Source organism: Sarcophilus harrisii, chromosome 2, assembly GCF_902635505.1.
Source record: "Sarcophilus harrisii chromosome 2, mSarHar1.11, whole genome shotgun sequence".
Taxonomy (NCBI): Eukaryota; Metazoa; Chordata; class Mammalia; order Dasyuromorphia; family Dasyuridae; genus Sarcophilus; species Sarcophilus harrisii.
The window spans coordinates 601,856,109-601,881,367 of record NC_045427.1 but is presented as its reverse complement, the minus strand read 5'-3'; the positions used below and the strand labels follow the sequence as shown (position 1 = coordinate 601,881,367).

General features: G+C 32.5%; 1 long non-coding RNA gene across 2 annotated transcripts in view; it reads left to right on the top strand.

The window, feature by feature from the left end:
* LOC116421933 overlaps nt 1-25,259 on the top strand; it is a 73,074-nt gene that overhangs the window by 17,757 nt on the left and 30,058 nt on the right. The window contains exon 3 of one of the 2 annotated variants that reach the window (XR_004232529.1): nt 4,590-4,773. This is a non-coding gene — a long non-coding RNA (uncharacterized LOC116421933). Of the gene's footprint in view, nt 1-4,589; nt 4,774-7,404; nt 7,506-25,259 lie in introns of those variants that run through there. The other variant, XR_004232528.1, reaches the window with a different exon arrangement.

The window sequence follows — 25,259 nt, the reverse complement described above, 5'->3', positions numbered from 1 at the left end:
CTTTATCCCTTTCTCATTAATATACTTGTTTTACTGCCATTAATGTACACACCCTTCTATACCCTACTTTATCCCATTTCCTCCTCTATGATTTCTTTATACTTTTATATTGGTTCTTCCTAAGAACCTCATTTGTGTGGCAAAATTGCTATTTTTCTCTTTTCTTTGACAATTTTGCTTTTTTAGAGTGAGATCATATTCAACTCTGCTATAATATTTCTTTTGAACTATCCAATTACTGATGTCATTCTTAAACAAATGGTTTACATTTCCATGTTAAAAAAATATACAATTTGTCTTTGTTGAGTCCTTTAAATTTAATCTTTGATATTCGCTCTCATAGATTGAATTTTCTATAAAGTTCAGGTTTGATGACCAAAGAGGAAGATTAAGCAGTAAAAACAATATAATTTTTTTCATAAACCTTACATAATATATAAATTCATTATAAAAATTAAATCCAAATCTAGACATAAAAACTAGCTACAGTAATGAAATAAGCTTTTGGCAAACTAAGACAAAGCTTGTAAAAATCTATATAAATCTATTCCAATATGAATGACAACACTGCTATAACAGAAATGGTAATTTGGATTTAAAATATCGTTAATTTCAATGTTGCCTGTGTTATTTCCCAACCATGTTACCTTATACTAGTTACTTCACTGAGAAAGAGTTAAAGGACTTAGGAATCAAAAATTACTTAGAACTCTTATGTATGTACTGGGTTTCCTTGAACAAGGATTCTAAATTACTTAGTCTTAAGTCTCATTTGTAAAACAATGGAAACTGACTTGTTCACCTCTGAAGTTGTTTTCAACCCTCAATGTATGACCTTTATTTCTTTCAGCTTTCTAAATTAGTTTCCTCATCTTCAAAAAGGACTAATCTCCAAATTCCAGTTCCTAAGGTCCTCTGATATGAGATGTGCCTTCTCAATACACTGAAACATCATTAGAAGTCATCACAACATTATTCTTGTTGCCATCAATGGGGACTTTTCAATTTTTTTTTTATTATTTTTAAATCATTGTATTTTTCTTTTTTTTTTTTCTTTTTATTCATTCATTTATTTGGTTTATTTATTTATTTATTTTGCTGAGGCAATTGAGGTTAAGTGACTTGCCCAGGGTCACACAGCTAGGACATGTTAAATGTCTAAGGTCAGATTTGAACTCAGGTCCTCCTGACTTCAGGGCTGATGCTCTATTCACTGTGCTACCTAGTTGCCCCTCATTTTATTTTTTTCAGGGGAAAATGGTTTTCTTATTCCCACATACTTCAGAATGAAGAAAGTCTGTGGTCAAGAACTCAGATCAGGGGCAGTAGTAGCTTGCCCTTTTCCTAATGGCCATTACTCAACCAGAGTTGCCATGGCAACAAATTGTCATCATCTTAAAGGAATCTGCATAGTGAAAAGAGACCATCATATTACTATCCTGCAACTGAATTTTCCAAATAAACAATGAATGGAAAATGGAACTAGGATGCTACAATACAGAGCAAATTGTTGAAATGCCCCCTCCCCTTTTGGAGAAAAAGCCTTCTACTGTGACAATAGGGCTATTGAAAGTGACTAGCTTTATTCATCACTGATGAGGCTTCATGCTTAAAATGCAGTAAAATGAGTATCTTGTCAGATCAGCTCTTTTACACAGAAGCAGATGCTGGCAGAGCCAATAACGGAAAGACCTGGTTTGGGGTTTGAAAAGAATGTTTTGTTTCTTTTCACAGTAAAAAATTCAAATAGCTCATCTGGCAGCATAGTACCATACTATTTTATCATCAGCATCATTTACATTGTATTTTTAAATTTATCTTACCTCCCCCATTTCTATGTAAACTGACAGCCTGGAACTCGTGTAAACATGCTACCATTCCCAGAAAGAGCATATTACACTCCTTCAGTTTGATGGTCAACCGAAGACAGATGTGCTTTTCTTTGTGCTTCCGGTTCTCAAACCTGCCCTTTACATTTATTAGAAACAATCCTTCCATTAATAAGAATCTCTGGTTAATGTCACTGTTCAGCCACCACTGAGATGTGCTAATGCTAATTTAAAAATTGATTCGCTGAAGATCCTTAAAGGCATCTATAAAACCTGCCTGAAACACAGATCTTTTTGGGAAGGCAGACATTTCCCTCCAAAAAGGGAGTGTTACAAATGGAAAGTTCAACTATTCCCTTGAATTTTTAATCAAAGTCAGGTGCAGGATTATAATAATTTAGGAAAGAGAATGTGACCAAGAACTGTGGAAACTCAATGGACTCTTAGGAACTGGAGATTTTAAAGTTGAAACAAGACAGAGAAGAGGAATGAGTGCCAGTTAGTTCACAGGGAAGGTCTGTTTAGGAATATGGGTCTGCTAGGCATGCCATTCTTCAAAAATGAAAGTATATGTGGATGGAGAAAGGAATACCAAATGAGATATGAGGCTTAGGGTATCTAGAGAATCCCCTTGTGATAAGTAGGAATGACTTTAATATTTTGGTACTTATCAGTACAACTACTATACAATCTAATTGCTGAATTGCTGGCATTGGAGCAAAAAGATGCAAAGAGAGTAATGCAGATTTGGGAAATGACTTTATTTAAAATGAAGGATAGAATGACAACAGAAGTGAATATTGTAGAGAGCCAAGCTGAGTCTTGATTGAGAGAGCAGAGGAAGGCATTTTGGTTTAGTGTGCCTATGGGGAGTAAATACACTGACTCCATAAAAAAGAATAAGATTCACAGCAGTCCATGCCTGGAGGGCTCTCAGTATCTTAGAATGAGACAATAAAGTCACAATTAAAAAAAAAAAGTAAATGCAAGAATTCAAGAATGAAAGGGACTGAATCCTCCTCATAAGGAAGTGAACCTAAAATCTATAACCTTTAACAAAACCAAAGAGGCTAAAGTGACTTCTTTGGAACATTTTCTCAAATATATTATCAGTGTGATTTTTGGACTTATCTGTCTTTTCACTGAGGTAAAGCCAACATCCCTTTTCTGGCCAATAAGGCTCTCCTATGAAATAAAAATGAAAAGGGTAGATGCCAATTCTCTAAACCTTTAACTTTATTTATATATATGGAAGAATTTTCTGCAGTTCCCATTTTTTATGAAATCAGATAATCTATTACATATTGAATATTATGTTGAACTTAAAGACAGGAAAATTTAAATTCAAATCCTGCCCCTGACACTACTAGGGATCATGTGAGCAAAGACAAACCAGCTAACCAGTCTTAATTTTTCCATCTATAAAATTAACTTGCATCATTAGATACTCTTGAAAGCTACTTTAAGCTATACATCTTTGATCCTAAATAAAAAAAAAAAATACAGCTTTTTCTCTCACCATTTCAAAAAGAAAATAGTCAATATATTTATTAATATTAGTCAATATAAAATCAATATGTTTAATCATTTAGAGATGTTTTAGTATCTTGAAATTCAAGGTTAAAGACATTCACTAAGCCATCAAAAGCAAAATAAATTCTCATTGTTGAATGACACATAAAAGTGCATAATAAATTAACCCATTAAGTAATATTATCCTTGATGCCTTGATGTCCATCTTTCAGGTAGTCAAGACTTTAGCTGTTACTATTAAAACATTAGAATTAAGAGAAGAGAATCTTGGGATCTGGCCATTACACAGTCTATCAAAAAATAAGTAAATTAACTAAAATGAATTTAAAAAAAAAACCTATGAGGCATAATTAATTTACATATGATATTAAGAACATAATGGAATGAGAGAATTAACTGTCATGGAAAAAGAATTTCTTTGAAGTCCAGAAAATAAAGTTGTTTGTTTTTTTTGTTTTTTTCTTGAGAAAACTGTTGAGATAATAGCCATTTTTCAAAGAGACCAAGGAAATATTTTTGAGAGAAATGAGATTAATAATTCTGTGCAGAGGATATTCTCTGGTAAAGACATCCTAAAAATAATTTTGGGAGAGATTTTAACTTTCATCCTGAAAGAAATGGCTTGTGGGAACTAGTACCTTTAATAGGATCATATTTGCCTTTATTGCCTTGTCAGTAACTGATGAGAAACAATTTTATTACCTTTCTTAAGAGCTGATATTTTGTGGACATATTAGTTTCTTTATATTATTATTTTTATTACTCAATATATTATATAGTCAGTAATATTAGGATTTCTAAAATACTTATGAGATTGAGTTTTGAGTTTCAGAGAGAGAAATCTCATGACAAGAAAGGTTTCCCTCACAATTTTTTTTATAAACTAATGTGGATATGTGCTTGAAAGTGAATCAGTTAATAAGATATTCTGCAGTTTTGTAATTCGTGAAGAAACAATAGGATATACTCTGGTTATTTTTGAACTCCAAATGAGAAAAAATTATAAACTATCATGAGAAATGGAGTTTTGCTATGTTTGTGCCTCAGAGTACTTAAGAACTAATATTTTTATCTTGTAAAATCAATATGACTTCAATCAAGAATTTGCTATCTGCAAAAATATTGTTTCTCCTATAAAATATAATTCTAAGTATTTTAAAGGAAAATTCTTACTCCTTGTGATTTAAAAAAAAAAAGAAAAATATCATAAATTTTCATATTTTAAAGGTTTCTAACATGTCCTCAGAAGTTACTAAGGTTTATGGATGACATTGATCAGAGGATTTTGCTGTGCTCCCTCCCTCTGCTGGGATTCAAGGACCTGTAACTGTTCCAGGAAGACAGTGATCACTCCATCAAGTCCTAAAAAAGATAACAGAAATTGTAGAAGGAATGAGAAATGAGGAATGAGGTAAGAGTAACTTGATAATTCAACTTTGAAAGAATTTGGGAGAAACTAGGGCAGATTCATAGATAAGTTGGAGTTGGTTTGCTATTGAAGCCTTGCTACTGCCTATAATATTCTTCTCTAAAATGTAATGTTCTCTTGTTAGAGTTTCCTTGGGGTCTCTGGAAGCAGCCTTAGTTTCAGTTCAGTAATCACCACAAGTGCAGCCAGGTGTTAAGTCAAAATCCTTTATTGTCTCCTTCAAAGTCTTGTCTCCTTTACTTGGGGCTCTACTAGCTTTTCTGGAAGCCTTCCAGATCATGGTTTCAATGGAGAAGCAAAGGAGGACAGCCTGTCACCAATTCTCTGGTCTTCCCTCATTCTGATTCTGGTTAAGCTTGTCTGAGCTTTATATGGTCTCTTAGCAAAGGTGTGAATCTTGTAGAACTATAGTAAATTCTAAGTACATGTACTGAACTAGAGAACTGTTACGCACCATGCTAAATTAGATAACTATTGTCTCTATCAATTCTACTGAATTAGAACCTTGTTTCAAGTTCTGGCCCATAACAACTGCCACTGCTAATATACGAGCTTCACTGTTTCCCCTAACCGGCCCTCAAGTTGGGTAGTGGATAAAAACTTCAGTTCAACCAAAGAGTAATCTTTGTTCCTCATTTTTATTATTATTTTTAAATAATAGTTCTTTAGTTTCAAAAAAAAAAAAATGCTAAGATATTTTTCAATATTTTCCATTGCAAAACCTTGTGTTACAAATTTTTCTTTCTTCCTTCCCTCATCCTCTCCCTTAGGTAGCACATAATCTAATATATATTAAAGTTGTGCAATTTTCCCATAAATTTTTCCACATTTATCATGCTGCACAAGAAAAATCAGATCAAAAAGAAAATGAAAAAAAAAAGAAAGAAAAAGCAAGCAAACAACAAAAAAGTGAAAATACTATTATGATACACATTAAGTCCCCACAGTTCTACTGGATACAAATGCTTTTTCCATCACAAGTCCAGTGGAATTGGCCTAAATTAATTCATGTAATGGGCTGAAGCTTGAGTTGATGCACTGAGGTCCCAAGCACGTGAAGTTAAATAGTAATTGGACCATACTCTATTAATATATATGCTTGGAGAAAGAATGGCCCCCACCCACTCTCTGTGCAAGTCCTGATGTGTTGTATAGGAAATGATAATTTTGGTGGATGGAGGCAGAGGGGCGGAGAGAGGAGCAGAAGAGAGATGGCGGGCTGGCTTCTTGTCTGTCTGGCTTCTTGATGCAGCTGCTCACATTGCTATCATGATCCCCCCTTCACCTCCGATCCTTCTTCACCTCTACTGAGAATAAATATTGAAGATTTTCGCTTAACCTGAATTCCTGACTCCGGCTGATTTTAAAATACATGGTCATCACAAATTCATTGCTGAAAAAACAAAACAAAACAAAACAAGTCCAACGGAGTTGATCATCACATTCTTGTTACTGCTGCATACAATATTCTCCTGTTTCTACTCATTTCACTTAGCATACATTCATGTAAATCTTTCCAGGCCTTTCTAAAATCTTTCTAAATCTTTTAAAAATCTTTCTAAAATCATCTTAATGATTATTTCCTATAGTTTCCTATTTTATATGGTATATTCCATAACATTCATATACCATAACTTATTCAGTCAATCCCTGACTGATGGGCATCAAGTAAATTTCCAATTCCTTGACATTACAAAAACGAATGCTACAAACATTTTTGCATGTGTAGGTCCTTTTCCCTTTTTAATGAATAAAGAGTAATCTTGCTACAGTGAAACCAACTTTTAGCTATCTTTAGCTAAAAAAAGAAATGAGAATAAATGAACTTGTTAAAGGTTCAACTAGCCCACATGTCTAATTAATCAAAAGCTTATACCTGCCTCTTCACAAACTGCTATATTTTTATACATATAAATCCTTTTTCTTTTTAATTTCTTTTGGGATTTAGATCTAGCAGTGGTATTACTAGGTTACAGGGCATGCATGATTTTATATCCCTTTGGGCATAGCTCCATGTCGTACTGAATGGTTAGATTTGTTCATAACTGCAACAATGATGCATTGTTGTCTCTTTTTTCCCCCACATCCTTTCCAATATTTGTTATTTGTTTTTTCATTATTATTATTATTATTATTTTTTTTATTTATTTAATAGCCTTTAATTTACAGGATATATACATGGGTAACTTTACAGCATTAACAATTGCCAAACCTCTTGTTCCAATTTTTCACCTCTTACCCCCCCCCCACCCCCTCCCCTAAATGGCAGGATGACCAGTAGATGTTAAATATATTAAAATATAACTTAGATACACAATAAGTATACATGACCAAAACATTATAAAATAGCATTTCAAATGTTGGCTTAATAATAACAATGCCTACTTATATAACTTTAAGATTTGTAAGATAGTTTCCCCATAATAATTTTGTGGAATAGGTATCCCTACTTTGTGGATGAAGAAGTTGAGCAGAGAAGTTAAATGACTTGACAATGATCACATGGCTAGTATGTATCAGAACTAATATTTGAAATCAGTACTCTTATGATTGTACTATGACCTACTAGCATTCTAAACTAGAATGCAAATAATTCCAACTTGAAGAGGAAAATTGGGGTTTTTTATTTTGCTTCGTTTTCCATAAAAGCTCAAGTAAAACACTAGATGAGGGGGTCTAGACCAACAAAATGGTTTGTAAGAAAAATGTTGAAGGTTGGCAATTGTTTTTTCATTATTATTAACCAATTTTATTGGTATGAGGTAGTATCTGAAAATTGGTTTACTTTATATTAAATATTGAGTTAGAGCATTTTGAGTAAGAGAATTCTTTTATATGGCTAAAGCTAGATTTAATTACTTCATCTGAAAACTGTTCATATCTTTTGATCATTTATTGTTTGGGAAATGATTCTTATTCTGGTTCTCTTTAAGTCTGAAAAATAAGGAAAATAAGAAGAAATTTTTTTTAAAAAATCACACTTACTTTCACACTTACTTACTTTTGCTAACTTAACTTTGCACATTCCATTCCCCATTTATTCTATTCTCTCTTTCCTTAAACCCTGTTCCTTCACAAAAGTGCTTTTTTTTTTAACTACATACTACTTCCAATCTTCTGTCCCTTCTGTTATCTCTCCAATTTACTATCTCCTTTCCTTCCTGCTTTCTTTTCTATAAAAATAGATTTCCATGCCCAGTTGACTATGTGTGTTATTATTTCTTTGAGCCAATTCTGATGAAAAGAACGTTTCCTCATTCCACTTTTCATCTACATCCCTTTCTCAACCAGTATAAAAGCTTTTTCTTGTCTCTTTTTGTGAGATAACTTATCTCATTCTACCTCTCCTTTTCCTTTCTTCCTATAAATTCCACTCTCATCATTTAATTTTAGATTTTTAGATATCATCCTTTCATATTAAACTTACATTGTGCCCTCTGTCTATATATATTACTTTTAATTACTCTAACCATGCGCAAGTTCTTATCAGTAACAAGTAGCATCTTCCTATGTAGGACTATAAACAATTTAAGCTTATTAAGTCCCTTATGATTTCACTTTCTTATTTGCCTTTTTTATGTTTTACTGAGCCTTGTATTTGGATGTCAAATTTTGTATTCAGCTCTGGTCTATTCATTAAAAATGATTGAAAGTTCACTATTTCATTGAATATTCACCTTTTCCTCTGAAGGATTATACTCAATTTTGCTAGGTAGGTGATTCTTGGTTATAACCCTAAATCCTTTGCCTTCAGAATATCATACTTCAAGCCCTAAGATGCTTTAATGTAGAGGATCTTAAATTAGTGTTATCTTGACTGTAGCTCCACAGTTGAATTGTTTCTTTCTGATGCTTGCAATATTTTTCTCCTTGAACTGAGAGTTCTGGAACTTGGCAATAATATTCCTGGTAGTTTTCATTTGTGTAACTCTTTCAGGAGGTGACATTTTCCAATTTCTATTTTATTCCATACTTCTAAAATAGCAGATTAGTTTTCTTTAATAATTTCTTGAAAGATGATGTCTATATTTGTTTTTTTTTTTGATCCTGATCAGATAGATAGTCCAACAAATTTTAAATTATCTCTCCTGGATCTATTTTATGCATTAATTGTTTTTCCAAGGAAATATTTCACCTTTTCGTCTATGTTTGTGTGTGTGTGTGTTATTATTGTTTTTTGATTGTTTGAAAGTAATTCACTGTCATTTGGCCAATTCTAATTTTTAAGGAATTATTTTATTCAGAGAGCTTTTATACATCCTTGAGCATTTGACCAATTCTACTTTTTAAGAATTTTTCTTCAATGAATTTTTTTGTGTGTGTGTGTGCCTTTATTTTCATTCAGCTAAATCTGCCTTTAGGAATTAATGAAAAAAAAATCAAATGAAGGTGGCTTAGCTGTACCAGATCTAAAATTATATTATAGAGCAGCAGTTACCAAAACCATTTGGTATTGACTAAGGAACAGATTAGTTGATCAGTGGAATAGGTTAGGTTCAAGGGACAAAACAATCAACAACTATAGCAACCTACTGTTTGACAAAAATTGCTGGGAAAATTGGAAACTAATATGGCAGAAACTAGGCATTGATCCACACTTAATACCTTACACCAAGATAAGGTCAAAATGAGTTCATGATTTAGGCATAAAGAATGAGATTATAAATAAATTAGAGGAACACAGGATAGTTTACCTCTCAGACCTGTGGAAGAGGAAGGAATTTATGACCAAAGCAGAACTAGAGATCATTACTGATCACAAAATAGAAAATTTCGATTATACCAAACTGAAAAGTTTTTGTACAAACAAAACTAATGCAGACAAGATTAGAAGGGAAGCAATAAACTGGGAAAATATTTTTACAGTCAAAGGTTCTGATAAAGTCCTCATTTCCAAAATAGAGAATTGACTCTAATTTATAAAAAATCAAGCCATTCTTCAATTGATAAATGATCAAAGGATATGAACAGACAATTCTCAGATGAAGAAATTGAAATTATTTCTTGCCATATGAAAAGATGCTCCAAGTCATTATTAATCAGAGAAATGAAAATTAAGACAACTCTGAGATACCACTACACACCTGTCAGATTGGCTAGAATGACAGAGAAAGAAAATGCGGAATGTTGGAAGGGATGTGGGAAAACAGGGACACTGATGCATTGTTGGTGGAGTTGTGAACGAATCCAACCATTTTGGAGAGTAGTTTGGAACTATGCTCAAAAAGTTATCAAACTGTGCATACCCTTTGATCCAGCAGTGTTACTACTGGGCTTATATCCAAAAGAGATCATAAAGAAGGGAAAGGGACCTGTATGTGTACGAATGTTTGGGGCAGCCCTGTTTGTAGTGGCCAGAAACTGGAAACTGAGTGGATGCCCATCAGTTGGAAAATGGCTGAATAAATTGTGGTATATGAATATTATGGAATATTATTGTTCTGTAAGAAATGACCAACAGGATGATTTTGTAAGAAATGACCAACAGGATGATTTCAGAAAGGCCTGGAGAAACTTACACGGACTGATGCTGAGTGAAACGAGCAGGGCCAAGAGATATGATGACCAGTTCTGATGGACCTGGCCATCCTCAGCAATGAGATCAACCAAATCATTTCCAATGGAGCAGTAATGAACTGAACCAGCTAAGCCCAGCAAAAGAACTATGGGAGATGACTAAAAACCATTACATTGAATTCCCAATGCCTACATTTTTGCCCACCTGCATTTTTGATTTCCTTCACAAGCTAATTGTACAATATTTTAGAGTCTGATTCTTTTTGTACAGCAAAATAATGGTTTGGTCATATTGTGTATCTAATTTATATTTTAACATATTTAACATCTACTGGTCATCCTGTCATCTGGAGGAGGGAGTGGGGGGTAAGAGGGGAAAAATTGGAACAAGAAGTTTGGCAATTGTCAATGCTGTAAAGTTACCCATACATATAACCTGTAAATAAAAGGCTATTAAATTATATATAAATATATATATATATATATATATATATATATATATATATATATATGAAAAGATGATCATTGAAAAAATAAATAAATAAATCTGCCTTTCAAGGCATTCTTCTTGCCACTGGCTTTTTGTACCTTTTTGATCATTGTGCCTAGTCTGGTTTTTAAGGTGTTATTTCTTCAGACTTTATTGGGAGGGGTCTCCTTTGCCAAGTTGTTGACTAGTTTTTCATGATTTTGTTGTATTACTCTTATTACATTTCCCTGTTATTCCTCTATCTTATTTGACTTCTAAAATCTTTTTTGAGTTCTTCCATGACCTGAGACCAATTCATATATATATATATATATATATATATATATATATATATTTTTTAAGGCTTTAAATGTAGGGGTTTTGATTTTCTTTTCTTGTTCAGAGTGTATGTATTTTGATCTTCCTTATCACCATAGTAATGTTCTATGTCAGAATTTTTTTTTTCTATTATTTGGACTTTTCCCCACTATATTACTTTCCTTTTTGTTAAAATAGGATGGCTTCCAGCATGAAATTCTCATTGTTTCAAACTCCAGAAAGATTTATGAATATTGTGTATTTATGAATATTCAATATGAAGATATTTTTAGATACTTTTAATGATACTTTTAGGGACTCACTGCATCTTTTTGTGAGGTCTCCAACTCTAAAATTTTTTTAGAGTCATTATCTAAAGGTATTTCTAAGGGTCTGAAAAAGAGCTAGGAGGAGTTTCTGCATTTAATCCAACATATTGTTTCTACCTTGAAGGATTTTTATAGCATTCAGTGAAGCTCTATTAATTAAAATTTCATAAATAAAACTGGTAAGATCAGGCTCCCATATTCCATTGGCATGGTTTTATGATACTGCCATATCATCTCATGAGCTCTGTATGAAATGGAGCAAGAGAGAAAAAAAAAAGAGAGAGAGATTGAAATCAATACCATTAGCCTGTGACAATATCAGGGATGTAAAAATCATTTATCATGGCTTTGCAAGTCCCTGAAACCACATTCATCTCCATCTTTTTTCCATTCTTCTTCCTTGTTCCTTACTTAGCTCACATCGTTATTGTTTTTTCCTCTGGGTTATATGAATGCTCTCTTCATCGCTTCTAATTCTCTCTTCTTTCCAACTCATCCTGCATAAGATACTCTTACAAGATTATTCTTCTCATAGTATAGATCAGATTCTGTCACTCTAATGGTACAAGACTTTCAAGGTACCTGATGACTCTCCCTCTACCATATAGTTCATTTGTCTTTACATCATTTCCACAAAAATCACCCACTTTAGATCCCTCTATTTTATTATTTAAAATATCAGGCTAGCTTTCTGGCTAAGCTTCTAAACAAAGTCCTTTTCAATTCATCCCTCATCTCAATATTCAACCTTCTTAATTCCTGATTCTGATTACTCCTTAGCTTTGAAATATTACATTAGTGCATGTTGAACTGCTTTTTAAACCAAAAACTCTCATTTAAAAAAAAGAGAGAGAGATTTTGGAAACCCCTGGGCTACAATCACCAGCATAACAAATATATATGGAATCAACATGAGGAGTACATTAAGATATGTTTTATCTCTGCACATTGTTTCTAACTTGAGAAACTTCCCAATTTTCTGGAGACTCTGTGACATTTGCATTCCCTCATTTCTGCCTATTTCTTTAATATCTCTAGGTGTGTCCTAAACATAAGTGCAATTTTTTTTTCTCCTACAACAGCTGTTTAAATTATTTTTAATGGGCACATTACCTACTCTTAATAAGTGCATTGGAAAAACTATGAAAGGAAAATGTCTTGCTACTGAGAATTTTTAATAAGTAAAGGGTAAAACTATTTCTTTTCTGAAAATTTTACATGTCAGGCAGAATTTACATTTGCAAAATTTGTAGGTTAAGAATTCAGATCTAGAAGCATTACATATCTTAAAAATGCAGTTAGATTCTAATAACCCTAAAATTTTCATGTATTCACTTGGAAATTGATTAGAGGGGCACCACAAATTTAATCTTTTGGACACATAAAAATTTTATGTATCTATACACACAAACATATATTCTTATATAAGGATGGACAAACCATATTAACATTAACAAATCTGGCTAAACAAAATTTACATACTATATTTACTTAATGTATACATATATAGATAAGTATAGAGGGAAGCATATATAAATATAAACATAATATATACAGTATATTAATATATAAACAAATTAATATGCAGATAAATTTCAACATTAGTAAATTAAGATGAACAATATATACATAGAACCATACATATATTTGTGTATGCTCACATCTTTATATGTATATATTACATGTATGTATACATGTGTATGTATATATTTCAGCATCACTGAGGATAAACAAACTTACTTCTTTCTATGACAAAAGGCACAATAGATAATGAAGTAGCTTTGTAGACAGAAAGATCTGGTTTCAAATTGTACCTCTTGTATATGACATTTATATCATCTTAAATAAGATGGTTAATGTCTTGGTACTCTAATTGATGCTCTGAAACTATAACTTTGCAGAGAAAATAGCAGCCTCATTTCATAAAGAATTTTACTTTCCTGGGATTTACCCAAGCCAATAAAATCAATGTTCATTCACTATTCTCATTCCTATCCTCTATGAGTATATAGAAAAAAGTTCATAAAGTACAAAATAGTTAAAATTACAGTATCTAGGAAATCAAAATTATGCTGTATTATTTAATAATTCATCCTACTCTGTAATTTTTATTCTGTTAAAACCCATTTCTCAATTTAGCTCAAAAATTGCAGTTCTTCCATCCCAGGAGTGGTGGAATAATGTGATTACTCTTAGCCCTCTAGACTTGGTAAGTAGTTTAACCTGGGATCCCTGTTTTGTTTATGTGTAGAAACCAGTTAGGCTGAGATTCTCCCCAAGGGACAATCTTACTTTCTTGTCTCTCATTGTAAGGATAAAACAAACAAACAAACAAAAAAGGGAGATTTGGTCTATACAAGTATATGGCTAATCTAGTTATCCCAATTGTATGGTTCTGACTTTTTACTCAAGACTGCTAGAGAGTTGAGGCCCATAAAACAATTAACATTCCTTGTCCATGATCAACAAAATCTGAAGGTCAACATACTTTGTCCAGCTGCAGACAATCATAAGGTTTCCCCCTTCTTTCTTTTATCTTATTATAAAACTTTTTTTTTTTCTGTAAGATCTATATGATTTGAAGGAATGGTTGGAAAAATCCAGTTTATTAACAGCTAAATGTGGCCCTGTTAATGTTCTATTATCTTTACCTCAGGAAAACATGCCTCAGTTTGCCTGTTTTATTTTACTGTCCACAAAAGAAATGACCTTGAAAATGTGCTCACCCACACTGAGAGCATGATAGCATTTAGAGTTGGGAGGAGTTGTATACAAATGTCTCATTTTTAAAAAGGTGGAAATGTGTCCAGAAAGATGAAGTAACCTTACTTACAATCTCTAAATTAGGAATTCAAATCCAAGTCTTTTTATCTGTAATTCAGTGACTTCTTCAGTCACCATTTTCTAAATTATCCTAAACTTATCTTTGGCAGCTAAGTAAGTGCTTGTGTGCTTGTTTCCTTGTGAAGTCATATATAAAAGTTATTATACTAGATTCACACAAAGTAGAAGTTCCAGAATAAAACTGACAAACACGTGTCTAATAAAGACAAAATTGTGATCATTGATAATAATCCAAATTGAATGGCATAAAACATTGTGTTGGTCCTCTGAGACTACTCCTTTCAAGTCCCAGAAGGAGTATTCTTTACCAGCTGCTTATGGCCTAGCATGTGGGCAACAATCCCATATTCAAAGTATGGAAAGGCATGGATTACAATGTTGCACTAACTCATCTTCTTCCTTTTTGGGATCCATGTGCTTTATTCTAATGACTGACTCCTTGGATCTTAGATGACAGACCTCTATTTTGTTGCTTCTTTTGTGGTTCATTTATATTATGGCTCTCTAGCTTGTTTCTTTTCAACTCTGCCACTTTTCCCCAAGATTCATTTCTGTCTAATCCCATTGGATCTCTGGATTAATTACACATCACATAGTACATAATGATCTCAACCTGTAGTCCATTAGTCGTTTACCTTCTGCTACTGAGGAGTTAAAAAGCCAGTTAGAGAAATATATATATGCAAATTGAAAGTTAAGAAAGATTAAAAATAATAAATGCTATAGGAGCTTAGGAGATGGATTGAATACATTGTATTGTAATAGTTGTAGAAGTGTTCCTCAGGCTGAACACTTCCTATCCTATTTGAAGGATAAATGGGGGAAATTATTTATATATGTATACATGCATATATATATATATATAATACATTTATATGTGTATACATGAATATATGTATAAAATATAAATGCATGTACACATGTTCCAAATGTCATTATACTTTAAAATTTACAGATATATGTACATATATGTTTAGATATAATAATATAAATATTTAATAGCTTAAAACTGCATCAGGACTAGTTGATTTATATATGCATATGTGTATGTATATGTTCATATATGTTTTATGTGTAAGTATGCACATATATACACAGAAAAATGGGGAAGATTTGAATGAGGGGAATAATATAAGGCTATTGAGTCTAACAGATGAATTTCTTATAAAGTATGCAATGTTTTATGCATACACTCTTTGCCATAACTTCCATCAAACAATTTCTCCACTCAAACCAGTCATTTTCCCTCTACTTAATCCATTCATTTACTGCATTTGCTTATTCAATTGACTAGAGGCTTACTATTTTCTATATGCTCTTATTTCATTGTTGAGATAAAACCTGTTTCTTAGAAATAGTTGTTTCCTGTGATGGCATTCTTAGAGAGAAAAAAAAGCATATATAGTGGCTTTGAAATTTTAAATAAAATGTATTGTAGTCATAGACCTATTATATATACAAGCTTCTTTAATTGCACCCGATATAAAATTTATACATGTGCTCCAGCATTAAAACCAAAAGTTTAAGAATGTTTTTTATTTATTAATTTTTTATGAATCGGAGGAATTCTGTATTACATGGAGAAATAAAATGGTGTCTTTCCTTGTCCTGATCTCTAATTTATCCCAAAATTTCATTTAGCAATTCTGATTTTCTTTTTTCGAACAAAGTTCTAACATTCAGAGTTCTTTACTTTATTCTAATACAAAGATACTCAATCTTTTGAGTGTCTTTGGATCATTTCAGCAGTCTGGTGTTCTATATATCACTACTCAGAATAATATAAAGGAGAACTGAAAAAGAATATAGCAATAATACAGGTATAAAGCTATAATAATACAGCTAAATACAGATATTATATCTATATCTATCTCTTTATCTGTATGTAAGTCTCTATGTAACTATAATTCAGGACGTCAGGATAAGAACTTTTGTTTTAAAGGATCTTTGAAAATTCAATTTTTACTAGAATGATAAATACAGTTATTGTTTTTGTTTTTTTTTAAGAATTCAATAAATTATCTCACTTAATTCTTCAAAAAGACTTTGTGGTATGTTTTATTATACATCCCCATTTTGGAGATGAGGCAAATGAAGTATGGAGAAATTAAGTGAACACATGTAATAGATATGCTTTTATGTAGAATGGGAAAGGGAAGGGGGAGTGCAGAGAAAGCAGTAGAAAAAAGGTAAAGAATTGTTGAAACATTATTTCCTTCACCCCATTCTATTTTGACTTAGGTAAAAAGGTAATCCTCTTCTAAATTTAGAAAAGTTGTCTCTTTTCTGAGTTTCTCATCTTTTACTCAGGTCTGTACCCCAAATCACAGAACCTAAAAACTAAACCTTTTATCAAAAATGCTACTCTAAGAGCATAAAATAACCAGACAAATCAGAATTAACTTTTTAAGTCATAATATTCATATTGTCTCACCCACAAATCAGGATAAGGGGATTTGAGATGTGAAAAGACAGTACAAACTTTGTTAAGCTTCAATTAGGACAAGATGTTTAAATTTGTTGGTGAGGAGAGGTAGTGAGGATGAGTAAGCTATATATAGTATGGCTGCAGTGACCTGGAAAGTAATGAGAGTTGAGGGTGCTAATCATTTCTTTCTGGGTAACTGATGTAGCAATTCAACTGTCCCCATATATCTATTAAAATCCAAACTTTCTTTCAGTGTAAGGGTATTTGCCAATTCCACTTCAAATTCTAGCTTTTAGCTACTTAAAGGGGTAACAAATATGTAATAAGGAGTAGTCTGATAAGATCAGCACAGTTTCCATAATTATCACTTGGCCTGCCAATTTTACTTAATAAAATGTTTGATATTTATAGATAGAAGACTATTGCTGTTCACTGACATGGACATAATAGTCTATAAAAAATAAAGATTTTTTCTTTTCTTTTTTTCTTTCTTTCTTTTTTTCTTTCTTTCTTTCTTTCTTTCTTTCTTTCTTTCTTTCTTTCTTTCTTTCTTTCTAAGGCCATTTCCATTTTTACTTAGTGTTTGGTTCTAACTTTTGCTTACCCACTGAGATGACATATGACATTCCCCACATTAAATACCATTTAAGCCTGAATGGGACTGAATTGGTTTCTCAAGTCTGAGTCTAGGCCTAAGTCACATGATCCCTATTCCCAGAGCCTGAATATGAGATCTTGGGCAAAGGTTGCAGAAAGTCACATGATTTCTAAAAGTCAGACCCTAAATTACAGGAAGTTACAGGAAGTGCTATATGACCCACAGAAAGCAGACAACATTAATAACCATTGATCAGTGATGGTTATGTCTTTTTAGTATATCCAATGTAAAGGCTTGGATCTTTTGCTATTTAAATCCTGATAAGCCAGAAACTGGTCAGGTTTTATGAGCACATGGTGGGAGCTGAGATGTCTCCCAAGTGTGCTGGGCCTTTCCCTCTAGGGACTAAATAAATGCTTTCTTTTTGTACCTGAAGATGACTGAGTAGTTAATTTGGGAAAGGGGGTCTTGCCCCTGTCCCACACAAGCCTCTTCATAATAGTGGAAAATGATATTAAAAAGGCTCTACTGAAAGTTCCCTTAAAAAATTCAATTATTTGCGTTTACACAACACAATTACATTAGTCTTTTCTAACTAGCCTTAAGGCTCCCTACAAATGATTTTTTTGTCTCAACCAGCATAAGTTAAAAGAGAAGGGAGAGCATTATTCCTATTGAAAGATTTTTGAATGATACTTTCCTTTCAACTATTGCTAAAGGATATAATTTGAAATTCTCAGCCTAGCCTTTATAGATCACACAATACAGCTGCCACTTAGCTTTCTAGTCATTTAATATCATTCACCTTTACTCTTTCTCCATGTTGGGGAGAAAAAAATGTGGTAGAGAAGAAGGATTATTGATTTGTTTGTTAGGGTGACTTGGATACTCTTTCCAGTTCAGGCACTAGATGACAGTATGAATTGGGTTAATCCCTTAATCATTTTGAACTTAAGATTCTTTATCTGAATTTATCAACTTTGCATTTCAAAATGAAATTGTTGTAATGTTCTTTGCTAAATCTACTCGACTCTAAAAGGTGGCTCTATTCATCTTCCCATCCTCCCAAACTACCCCTTGAAGGCACAAATAGTCTTTCTCCTAAGGTAAATTAATATTGAATTGTATAATTAGTTGCCAATATTTCTTTGTGAATCCATCTATTTTCTCAGATCTCTAATTTCAGAAAAGTTTGGCCATTTGTTAAGGGTGTGATTGACAAATGTAATCTTTTTACAACCCCCTCAGAAGTCTACCTAGGGAAGGATTATTTTTGTTTATCCCATAAACAAAGCTCAGCTCCTGTAACAGGTATCTTTATCCTTGTTAATCCCTTCAACAATACTTGCAGTTTCTATAAAAGAAAGACTCAGGCACAAAAGCCTGGTTGATATGGCTTATGTTTTGTTTTGTTTTATTTTTTTATTTTTTTTTCTGGCCAAATTTATAAAAGTAAACTGGGTTTCTTAAACCAGCTAAAATTCTATTCCTTAATTGCCAGAGAGCAATGAGTCAGCCACATTTAAAGGCCATTTTCCCCAGTTATATATTGATCTACCCAAGTTCCCTCCCCCTCCCCCCAACAATGAAGTAACAGGGAAGAATTTAGGACTCTTGACCCACTTCTTCATTAAAATATTTACAATTTAGGATGGATGGAAGAGTACCCACTGGTGTTCAAAAAGGAAGACATAGCTGTAAGACAGGAAGACTAGATTATAAAAGAAGTGGATGCCTCTTTTTCTGGGGATTTTGGCACAAATTGGAGGCAAGCCAATAAAACCCCTAAGTTACCAGAATGCATACCCTTGATAATAAAGAATGTCACTCACATAATTGCCTTTTGTTAAATTCTGGGCCCCACATTCCTGACTGTCTTCATTCTAAGACTTTCTACCTAGATGACCTAATTCTTCCATTAGAATTCATTAGCTTCTTAGATGTTCTGTTCATCTTGTTTCAATTTGGTTTGTGTCTTGGTATCTCACCCTATCTGCTATGAGACTCAGAGTTTGGCCCAGGGCTTTATATGTCATAGAAATTAAATAAATATTGGCTAGTTAAATTCACTTATAATTATATGATCCCATTGTTACTTTTATTTTCAGTTCTCTAAAGGCAACTTTATTTCATTGTCATGATTCAAATAATGACTTCAAAGTAATGGTAATAATGAAATCTAATATTTAAACAAGATATTAAGGTTCACAAATAATTTACAGATGTCATCAATAGGGTATATCTTGGCATAAACTTTAATATGATAGTATCTTGTTGAGACTATTAAATACTTTTTGAATGAAATCCTTACTATATATGGAAACATCTGTAACATGGGGTTATATGCTGCTTTCAAATATATTGCAGGTATGGGGATAAAAACATATTAGGTAACCATATAGTTAATGAAGATATGTTTACATTCTGCCTTTGCCATTAAATTACTTATGTGACTATGTGGGACAGCAGCTCTTATCCAAATTAAAATCAGGGAAATTTCACTCAAGATAAAGAGCAAAAACAGATTTATTAGGATCTCTTAAGGTAGGATATCTCCCAGCAGACAAAATGTCAGTAGAAGAGTGCAAAGTACTAACTACAAAACACAAGATTATATAGATCCTAACTAGAAAGCCCCATCCCCATTTCTGAACTTTTCTCCTATTGACTGGGGAGTTCTAATTTGCCCAGAGCTCAGAAACAAATAACACTAGTCAGTTAACATACTCTTTACTGTATTAGGTATTTAAATGTTGATGAAAAGATATGTATTGGGTGGATGTTTGTTTGTTTTTTTAAGATAATTGAATATCTACTGCTTTTAGCTATAGTTCAACTTGTTCTTGCAAAGTCTCAAGTCACAATTAGGGCATAGGTCAAGGCCACATTCTTAAGTCTTCAGTTAGTTTATCCCATTCATGACTTTAAATGTTATTTAACTTCCCTGGGTCTCAATTTTCTTATTTTTGAAATGAGTTTGAATTAAATAGCCTCTCTCTAAAGTTCTTTCCAACTCTGATAGACTTTGGATCAAAATTTTTTTTTGATTTCTTTAAAATAACTTACTTTAGAATTAAAAGGGATCTCAAAAGGTCCTGTGTTCTAACATGTAGTCTTACCCCCATTTCATTTGAAAATCAAGGGAGATCCTGAGAGGTTACATAATTTTCCTGAAATGATAAGGCTATTGAGTGGATGAATAATAAGTACCTGTTGTTTAACTAAGGAACTCAGAGGAATCTAAAATACTAGACTGTATACCATGAATGTGAGTCAAAAGGAGTCCAATAATGCTTTTCTTTTGTTATTCCTAGACCTTTTCAGATATTCATAAAAGTATGCAAGTGATAGGAAAATAACTTATTGATCTTGAACACCTTTCTGTTATTTCTGATGAATCATACTCATATTAGTAATGCCCAGGAGATTAAAACTCACGCTAAATGTGCTCTTCTCTTTTTATTCCTTCCTGACCAAATTCTACCTCTGGGACCCATAGGTGAATATACACACATACAAATATACATATACACATTAAGACATATCATGAATATTTTTTGTCTTCCTTCTTTGTGAGCTTAGTAGTTGTTAGAAACTCATGGAATTTGGTACTAATGAATCTTCAAATTCCACAGTATATGTTTTCTAGGAGCAATTCTAGGGCTTGTTTGGGATAAAAAGACCTACCTAAATTGACTACTACAGAGATCACTCATAGAAAGCAGAATTATTTATTAGAATCTCGAGAAGTGGACCCCATCCTGGTCTGCAAGCAAAATTTCACAGCAGGATAGGGCCAGAGCCTTGAAAATGCTTACAGCTTTTATACATTTCAGACAAAGAACCTCCAAAACCCCACCCTCTATATGTTGTGATTGGCCACATAAATCTACTGTTCCCCTAGTTGGTCAGTGGAATGTAGTAGACAAGGTGATATTCGGCCATGTAGTCCAGGCCTTATCTAAAATCATGTGACTCTGGAGAAACCGAAACTGAGGGCTATAAGGCCTGATCTACTTTAGAATTTGTAAGTTCTTTACCTTTTCCCACACAGGCTGATGGTCTGAATCTCTCTAGGACTTAGCTCATTATAATTCATTTATTTTTGTCAATGGCTAGCCTCTATGTGAAAGATTCAACTTACTTGATTTTCATCATGGCTTGTATGGCCCCACATTTGGTGTTTATCACAAAGTCCCTGGAAACTGCTCTCTTCCTACTTCCAGCAGAATGAGTGATGAACTGGCCAGCAGTCCTCTGAAGCAGGTTCACCACAATGCTGACATGATAAAGTGGAAAATTGCCTATAAAGTGGATATATATTAATGCAGCAGTTTTTCACAGCTGTCGGCAAGCGATCTTCATAAATTACCACACCCGTCCAAAACACAACAGAAGAAAAAGCTAAACCTTGTGAAACACGGACTATTCATTACTGAAAGCTTTTGTGGAATAATGTTGGTATAGATTTGAAAATATTTTTTAAGCATAAAGGGGAAGTGCCTTCTTTGTGAAACAACAGAGAGTTATTAATGGAGGCCTGAGAATGGAAAAAACAGCTGCTGAAGGAAGGCATCACAAATGCTTTAAGCTAATATTATCTACAGCCTTAAGCACAAGTCTTGTGAGACTAAAATGCTACCATTGCAATTCGTTAAATATCCCTTTTTCTCAACCAGATGCACCAACTTAAGGTCCTTTTAGAAAGGGAAGAAATCAAAATAAATCATATTATTAAAGTCAAATGGACAATGAGAAATTTATAATGACATTATTATCACTATTGACATGTTGCTAGAAAATTGCAGGAGAATTTTTTGAGAGATAGATGATGTAAACTAAGAAAAGAATATTATGCTTTTGGATAAGTAGCATAGAAGCTAAAATTTTTTATTGCTGAGTCATTCTATCATGTCCAACTTCCCATTACCCCATTCCCAGTATTTTTGGCACAGATACCAAAGTGTTTTGCCATTTGTTTTTCCAGACATTTTTTACAAATGAGGAACTGAGGCAAAAAGGGTAAAGTGAATTTCCCAGGGTTACATAGTAGGTGTCTGAGATCATATTTGGATTCAGGAAAATGAGTCTTCCTGATTCTATATACTGTGCCAAGTTGCCCTCAGAAGGAAATATCTATCTGTATATCTATGTATATACATATAGTATATCTATCTATAGCTATATATATGTAGGTATGTGTGCATGTATCCATTAATATAGATATAATAGATGCACACATAATCATATTCTCACACATACATATAATCATACACATATACACATGTGTGTATCTGTATTTATATTTATATATACACATATATATCTATACTCACATATGTGTGTTGATTGAATCTCAAAAGCAAAGATTTAAATAATACCATTTTAAAATTTTTTATAGAAAAAAAATAATTTTTTTTCTAAAACTTTATATTTGACAATGAAGATAAGATGCCTAGAAAGTACTATAGGCAAAGGAAGTTTCATCTTCTTATGTAAATCACAATCCTAAAACAGAGAGAGCTTGAGGACCTCATCTACATTTATATAACAAATGAGTGAATGAGCAGGATCTTACACCAGGGCTATTTAAATTCTGTGCTTTTCCCACTATACTTGAAATAATAAAAATAATATCACAATATAAAATTGCTTTGCTACTAAAACTGTTTTCTAAATAATACAGGAGGTAGGTAGTATAAGTGTCTAGTTTTACTTGATTGTTTGTTTGTTTGGACTTGAGTTTGTTTATTTTTGAAGAGGACCAATGACATCACAGGGTGACATCTTGACTTGTGATTGAATTGGATTTACATGAAGCAGGATTGTATAAGATCATCAACTTTACTCTCTCCTCCTGAATCATCAAAGTTAAGTAGCAAAACAAAAGTAAAGATGACCAGGGAAGGCCCAAAATATAATGATGACCTTGGCATCATCAATGTCTGATCAAGCTCTAAGCACTTCACAGCATCTGTTTAAGCCACCTTCATCATCAGTGTAAGATGCCCATTTTTCCAGGAAAGTCTTCACACGTTTGTGGTGGAAATCTCATAATTCACTGATAGTTTTGAGGACAGTCAATAACCCTCAACCTAGTTTAGCCCATTTGCCAAGATAGTATGGCCACTGCACATGCTACAGTTTCTTGAAGTCACTGATTAGAATTGAGTGCCAGATTGATATAAACAGTTTTTGAGCAACTCTGAAGAGGTTTTAGCATGTTCTCACACCAGATATTCTAGTTCTCCTACTTACTCTATGTACATCAAACATCTCCTTTGATTTTATCAGTCAATCAATAGATGTTTTTTATGCAGCTACTTTGCTAAACAAACAGACCATACCTGCTTTTTTATTGTGTAATGCAAAAGACAACATGTAAACAACTATGTATAAATTCCTCGCTTCAATTTATGATGAAACTGGATATAAAAAAAATCATTAAATGCAAAATGGATAATTTTGATTATATTAAATTTAAAAAAAAGTTTTTGTACAAGCATAACCAATGCAGTCAACAATAGAAAGGAAGCAGAAATCAGAGAAACAATTTTTAGCCAGTGTTTCTAATAAAAGACTTATTTTTTTCAATATATAGGAAATTGAGTCAAATTTATAAGAATACAAATCATTCCCTATTGATAAATTGTCAAAAGCTAAGAACAGACAATTTTTAGATGAAGATATTAAAGTCATCCATAGTCATATGAAAAAAGATGCTCTAAATCATTACTGGATAGAGAAAAAAAATTCAAACAACTCTGAGATACCGCTTCACCACCCATCAGATTGGCTGAGAGGACAGAAAAAAATATAATGATAAATGTTGGAAGGGATATGGAAAAACTGCAACACTAAAGCACTTTTTGTGGAGTTGTGAACTGATTAGTCATTCTGGAGAGCAATTTGGAATTATGCCCAAAGACATCTCCACAGCTATTATTGGATCTGTATCTTTAAGAAATCATAAAACAGGGTAAAGGACCCACATGTGCAAAAATTATTTGTGGCAATTCTTTTTATGGTGGCAAAAAATGGAAAAATGAGTGGTTGGTTGCCCATCAATTGGGGCATTGATGAATAAGTTATGGTATATGAAAGTAATGAGATATTATTCTATAAGAAATGATGAAAAAGTTAATTTCAGGAAAGTCTGGGAAGACTCACACAAACTGATGCTGAGTGAAATAAGTGGAATCAGAAGAACATTATACACAGTAATAACAAGATAGTTTGATAATCATCTTTTGATATTATCTAGTTCTTTTTATTAATACAATGATCCAAAGCAATTCAAATAGACTTGTGATGGAAAATGCTATCTGGAGATAGAGATAGAATTGTGGAGCCTGAATGCAAATCGAAGCATACTATTTTCACTTGATTTTGTTTTTTCTTTCTTGTGATTTTTCCCTTTTGTACTGATTTTTCTTTTATGACATGATTAATATGGAAATAGATTTGAAATGATTGTACATATATAATCTATCTCAGATTCCTTCCTATCTTGGGAAGGGGGAACAGAAATAAAGAAGGGAGAAAAAATGTAACTAAAAATCTTACAAAAATGGAATATTGAAAACCATCTTTAAATGTTATCAGAAAAAAAAAAACACTTAAATAAAAAAAAAAACTTAAGGTTAAAAATTATATACTATGCTAAATATTATACACTACATTCTCCACAAAAAAAGGATAATCCTGAGCATTTAAACAGTAGTTCAACTTACCTCAGTATTTTGAATAAAAGAAAAAAAAAACTATTATAAATATTTCTTATTGATATTAGCCTTTTCCCAGTTCACTTTTGTAGTATTTTCATTATGAGGGAATACTCCGGTTATCAACTATCAAAATTCATATATATATATATATATGGGGAGAGAGATTTCTATCTATATTTATATATGTATCTATATCCATATTTACCTTATCTATCTATCAATCTATATTAAATGAGCT